The sequence below is a fragment of the Vombatus ursinus genome, unplaced genomic scaffold (genome assembly GCF_900497805.2).
Source record: "Vombatus ursinus unplaced genomic scaffold, bare-nosed wombat genome assembly UNPS02005286.1, whole genome shotgun sequence".
Classification (NCBI taxonomy): domain Eukaryota; kingdom Metazoa; phylum Chordata; class Mammalia; order Diprotodontia; family Vombatidae; genus Vombatus; species Vombatus ursinus.
The window spans coordinates 11,797,483-11,803,237 of NW_020945064.1; the positions used below are offsets into that span (position 1 = coordinate 11,797,483).

General features: G+C 49.0%; 1 protein-coding gene across 1 annotated transcript in view; it reads left to right on the forward strand.

The window, feature by feature from the left end:
- The first annotated feature begins 1,961 nt into the window (after positions 1-1,961).
- The window catches only part of CUNH16orf74 (chromosome unknown C16orf74 homolog), a 57,661-nt gene continuing 53,867 nt past the window's right edge, over positions 1,962-5,755 (forward strand). Inside the window, exon 1 of the mRNA XM_027845868.1 lies at positions 1,962-2,048. The gene's annotated coding sequence lies outside the window, so the exon portion shown is untranslated. The remainder of the gene's footprint in view (positions 2,049-5,755) is intronic.

Genomic DNA, 5,755 nt, shown 5'->3' on the forward strand with positions numbered 1-5,755 from the left:
GTAAAATGAATGGGTTGGGCTAGATGACCTTTGGAGTCCCTTCCTTCTATCTACATCTATGATCCTATGAGTTAACAGAGAAGTTAAACAATTTGTCCATAGTCATACAGCTGTCGTCCTGGAGTCAGAAAGACCTGAGTTCAAATGTGACCTCAATTACTTCCTAGCTGTGTGACTGTGGGCAAGTCGCTTCACCCTGTTTGCCTCAATGTCCTTGTATGTCAAATGAGCTAGAGAAGGAAATGTCAAACCACTCCGGTATCTTTGTGACCCCCCAATGGGGTCACAAAAAGTGGTACATGACTGAAAATGGACTGAACAACACCGACAAATGCAGCTCGGGTGTCATGGAATGCACATCTTCTGACCCAAGCATCCACGACAATGCAAACAGCCTGCTGCCTGTCTAATGTGAATCAATACTATCCTTATTAAAACTCCTGGGAAGCCTCAAAGCTTTCACCCTACCCCAGCTCCCCAACCAATGAACCTCAGTGTGATCCAGGAGGAAGGGGTGGTACTTCTGGGACAAGCTTCCTGGAAAATAGCCACCCACAAAGCACTTGGATTGGGCCTCCAAAGGACACGATTCATAGTCCAGCTCTGGCTATCTAATTACAAAGAGAGCAACAACTTATGTTTCCATAGCACTTTTTAAAGGTTTTTACAAGCGTTTTCTTGGCATCAACCCAAAGAGGACTGAATCTAAAGGCAGAGAACATATGCCCAACATCCTGACTTGGCCACTTACTACCCACCACTCTTGTGACCTTGGGCAAATAAATCACTTAGGCCTTCTGAGGCAGTTTCATGACAGGCAGCTTGGCGAGGTAGATAGGGTGCTGCAGCTGGAGTCAGGAAGACCTGGGTTTGAATCCTGTCTCAGACACTTTATTAGCCAAGTGCTCATAGGTAAGTCACTTGATTTCTCTGGACCTCAGTTTCCACAATTGTAAATTGGGCTACTTGGCCTCTGATGCCGCTTCCAGCTCTCTCTGTAGGGTTTTCAAAAACGACCCCGAGGTTCTTTGGGAACCTCAACATTCCCAACATTGAGGTTGAGATTTGAACGTAGGTTTCCTAGACTCCTAAGTCTTATTTCCCTGTATAACTGCCCCGTATCCCTGTGAGTCTGGGCAAATAACAACCTCTCTGGCCCTCCCTTTCCTCTTCTGTGTAATGACGCCGTAGGACGATTCTCTTAAGGTCCCTTCTTGATCAAAACCCTGGGACCCCTGAATCCGTAAGTCGTCTTCCTAAGCTCTATCCCACCCCAGTCGCAATGTTCTTGAGAACTGTTTGCTCCCCACACGTGGCGTTCCCAAGTCCAATGCCCACTCCTCGGGAAAAGGGTTCTGCTTGGAGAACTGGGCTTGAAATTTGGGGGGCTCGCGCCTTCCTCCAAGAGAGCAGAATTTGCAAAGAAGGGAAGAGAGGTGGAGGAAGAGGTGAGCTGAGAAGGAAAAGCAGTCCCTCTCCCGAGCCCGCAAGCATGACCCTCCCGGTCCCCAGTCCGAGAAGCAGCCCCCGAAGCAGGGCGCTGGCAGGCTGGGGCGGGGGTCGGTCCGGCAGGGCTGGGCTGGGCTGGACTGGACTGGGTTGCGCTGGCGGCGCCCGAGAGCCTCCCAACGTCCCGGGCCTGATGTCAGCAGTGATTTATAGGTGAATCAGGAAGGTGGGACCAGAGGGAAACATGCAAATTACTTGGGTCCACACCCCCCCCCCCCCCCGGGCTCGCCCAGGCTCTGGGGCTCCGCGCTGCAGCCTCCTCCACTGCTTTCCCTCCGTGGCCCCGCGGCCGCTGCCGCTGCTGAGCCGGGCCGGGCCGTGCAGGGCAGGGCTGGGCTAGGCTGGGCTGCGCCGAGCCGGGCTGAGGAGCCACGGAGCTGCGCTGCTGCCGCCCGCCCCCGACCCGCTTCGGACCTGGAGCGATGAGCGGAGCCGATTTCGTCGGTAGCGAAGCGCTCGGGGCTGCTAGAGCGGGGCTGCAACTGGGGGCGGCGGGGCCCGGAGCGGGCAACCCCGGAGGCGGGCACACCCCGGAGGCGGTGAGTTTCTCTCCCAAGCATCCCCCGGGAGGGCGGCCAACCTTGGGGAAAACTGTGTGTCTCCCGGCCAAGCTAGCGTCCCCCAAGGACTTCCGCCCCCTCCCCTTGGCCCCCGGACGCCCCCCCCCAGCCTCAAGGCACTCGCGCGCTCACGCACACACACACACACACACATACACACAAGGGCGCGCTGTAGTCTAGAATCAGCATCATTTTGGCTCCCCCAAATTAGCACTCATGATTCCTCGGCGGGCCGAGGGCGGTGCATTTCCCAGCCTGCTTCCCCAAGCTCTTAGATCTCCAAGTGCCCTCCTTGCCGTCCCCCGGCTCCGGGATTCGGTCTCAAACTCTGAAGGGAGTGACCTAAGGAGGGAGTCGGGGAAGCTGCGAGGTCCCGAGCGAGGAGTCCATGCGTGGCCCATTGCAGAGCCGGGGCTGGAGAAACCTACAACTTCCCATTTCCCTCCCCTGGCAGGACTTTCTCTAAGTTAGCAGGCCACCCCCCCACCCCCACCTCGTCCCAAAGTATCTCGGACCTTGTGGGCGGGTATGTTTGCTCACCCCGCGGCTGCCGCTATCTACTGCAGATCAGTTTGGATGAAGAGTAGGCACCGGCTGATTTCTGGGCAGGAACTCATTGGCAATGAAAATGTGTTTTCTGAGCGTTGAAATAAGAAGAGATGGGGATGGGATGGGGGAGAGAACACTTTCGAGGCGCCACTTCCCCCTAAGATGGGCTTTTCAAATTTAGGATGCCGTTCATTTCATTTGTGGCTCTGTGCTCTCTCTCCTCGGCATCCGAGATGTATTTCTAGTCCAAGGGGGAGCTTACTCCGAACTTGCTCAAGTGTTTCTGGCTCTTTGAACTCGAAAGGTGTTCAGGGAAAGAAGAGATCTCCGGATCTCTGAAGGACTACCCCGCAAGGCCTCTTCTAGCGCTAACCTTTTGTCTCAAGTTCTAAAACTCCTCCTGCTCCAATATTCACTTTTCTGTGATTGTAAACTCCTTGAAAGTAGCTGTTTAAAAAAAAAAAAGTATCTGTGGTTTTTTTTTTTTTCATTTTTGTCTGGATTGATGACACCTACACCTTGCATGCAGTGGGTGCCTAATAAATGCTTGTTGAATTTAATTATAAGGGCCCTTTCAGCTCTGACATGTTATGTCCTAGGGACCCTTTCCGGCTGTAACGTTCTATGTTCCGATGTCCCTTGCAGTTTTACCAGTTGTAATTTTCTATTTGCCTTAATTGGAGAAGGGTAAAGAGTGCTTTCCGCTTAGCCTTAGAATCATAGAACATTACAGCTGGAAGAGACAGAGCTCACCTAGTCCAACTTCTTTATTTTACAAATGGGTAAACTGAGAGGATGGGAGAGCAAAGGACTTTTCCAACCTAGGAGTGGGGTGGAGTGAGGGAAGCCAGGATTCTAATCCAGACCTGATTCCCTAGCTAGCGTTTTTTTCCCCCAGGCCCCTACGTCTTATATCACAGCTTTTCCTCCAAATTCCAGTTGTCTTATGTTCTGGGGAAAAGAAAAGGAATCAAAAACATAATTTTAAAAAAATCATATTTCTGAGAAGGTTTTGAAACTTGGAGGTGGGAATGAGTAAGTGGGACCCACAGTAGAATATTACAGGCTAGAAGGGACCTTAAAAATCATCTAGCCCCATTCCCTCCTCTGATAGATTGGGGAACTGAAAAGAGGAGGGGAAGTAAATAAACATTTATATAGCACCCACCATATGCCGCAGCATGTGTCAATCATTTTATCTCATCTCACTTTATCCCTTTTTTTAAGTTGAGGAAACTGAGGCAGACAGAGGTTAAATGACTTAGCCATTGTCACACAGCTAGTAAGTGTCTGAGGCTGGATTTGAAATTGAAATGCCTAGGCGGGGAAGTGTCCTGCCCAAAGCAGCATACCTAGTTAATGGTTGAAGTCAGGATTCTAACTCACTGCAATTCTCATTTGGATAGTGATTTAAGATCCACAGAATTCTTCCCTCACATCCCTGTGAGGTGGGTATCACAGTTATTCTGATCTCCATTTTGAATTGTCGTGTCCAACTCTTCATGACCTCATTGAGGGTTTTCTTGGCAGAAATACTAAAATGGTTTGCCATTTCCGTCTGCAGCTCATTTGACAGATGAGGAAACTAAGGCAAATATGGTTAAGTGACTTTCTAAGGTCACACAGCTAGTAAGTGTCTGAGGCCAGATTTGAACTCAGGAAGACTCATCTTCCTGACTTCAGGCATGGCCCTCTAGCCACTGTGCCACCTAGCTGCCCCATTTTATAGAGGAGTAAACTGAGGCTCTGCAAATTTAGATAACTTGAGTAGGTCTCTCGAATTCCAGTCTGGAGTTTTGTTTTGTTTTTTCCCCCTGCATGGTAGTAGTTGCCTTCAGCTCAGCCTGTGACCTCACCCACAGCTCAAAAAGTTAAATTTACTTGTCATGGAAAACTAGACACTTCCATAGTGTAAGAACACATAAAAGTCTGGCAGCATCCCTAGACCCTATGACTTGTTTTGAGGAAGAGATAGGAAAAGAAGCTATGTATTTTTGGAAAGCCTTAATCCTTCCCGCTGGCTCCAAGGAAGTTGAATGTCCATCCAGTCTAATCTGATCTCTTCAAAAGAGTATTCCCACATGCCGGTGAGCATATTAAGCATGTTGTATGAAACTTTGTTCTAATATTTTCCATGAGGACAAGTGTTCTGAGAGGGAAGAGTGGGTTTACATTGCATCCAGAGGATTTAAGTGAGAACTTTTCCCTTATGGGTATTGGAAAGAAAGGAATCAGAGTGATAGGAAAGGACCCCAAAATCAATCCTGGCCATTCCCTTTCATTCCCAGAGAGAAAGATGCACCCAAAGTCCCCCAGGCAGTTTGATGGCAGAGCCAATACTTGAAGCCAGGTCTCCTGATTCTTACTTGTCCCCATATTACAGGATTAAATTCTGAAAGCCATCATCTGATTTAGACAAGAAGTGATGGAAGTCTCCCACCGGGCTGGAAGTGACAAGGAACATATTCTTTGGTTTCCTGTTGCACGATTGATTTCTGAGTTACCTTACCACCCTGAAAAATCTGCTAAGAGCACACCATGGCATGGTGGGTCATTGGCACAGACCACTTTCCTGTCCCCTCTGGAAGTTTTGCAAGGACTTGAGGCTTAAAGATGCCCCCTTGTATGAGGGAGATAATGAAAGTTGGCACTCCAGCTGATAGACATATGAAGAGCCCAGCCTCTAAAGAGTGGGGCAGGACTTCCGACTTTCTTATGAGAGGAAGTTGTACATTTTCCAAAGGGCACATGCTGGTTGTCAGCCATAGACTTTCTCTCTCTATGCTTTCATCATTTCTTAAGGAAGCTCTTTTCAAAAGGGGAGAAGGAGGTAAAGTCAGAGGCACCATGAAAATTCTTTCTAATACGGCAAGTGTTTCTAGTTTTGTCTCTGCCCTTCATTTGGTCCCCTCTCTGGGCTTTGATTTCCTTTTTGAAAATGGAGCGTTTCTATGCAATGACCTCTGAATTCTCTTCCAAAGCTAACATTTTTTCTTCCAAAATCCCTCTTTATTATGACATTTCATATGCTAAGACCCCCTCCCAGTTCTGACATTCATTAATGCCTTTAAATGTGAGTTTCACCATGGAACTGAACCTAAAGTCTCTGTGAAAGCAGCATCTGAATGTCAATGGAT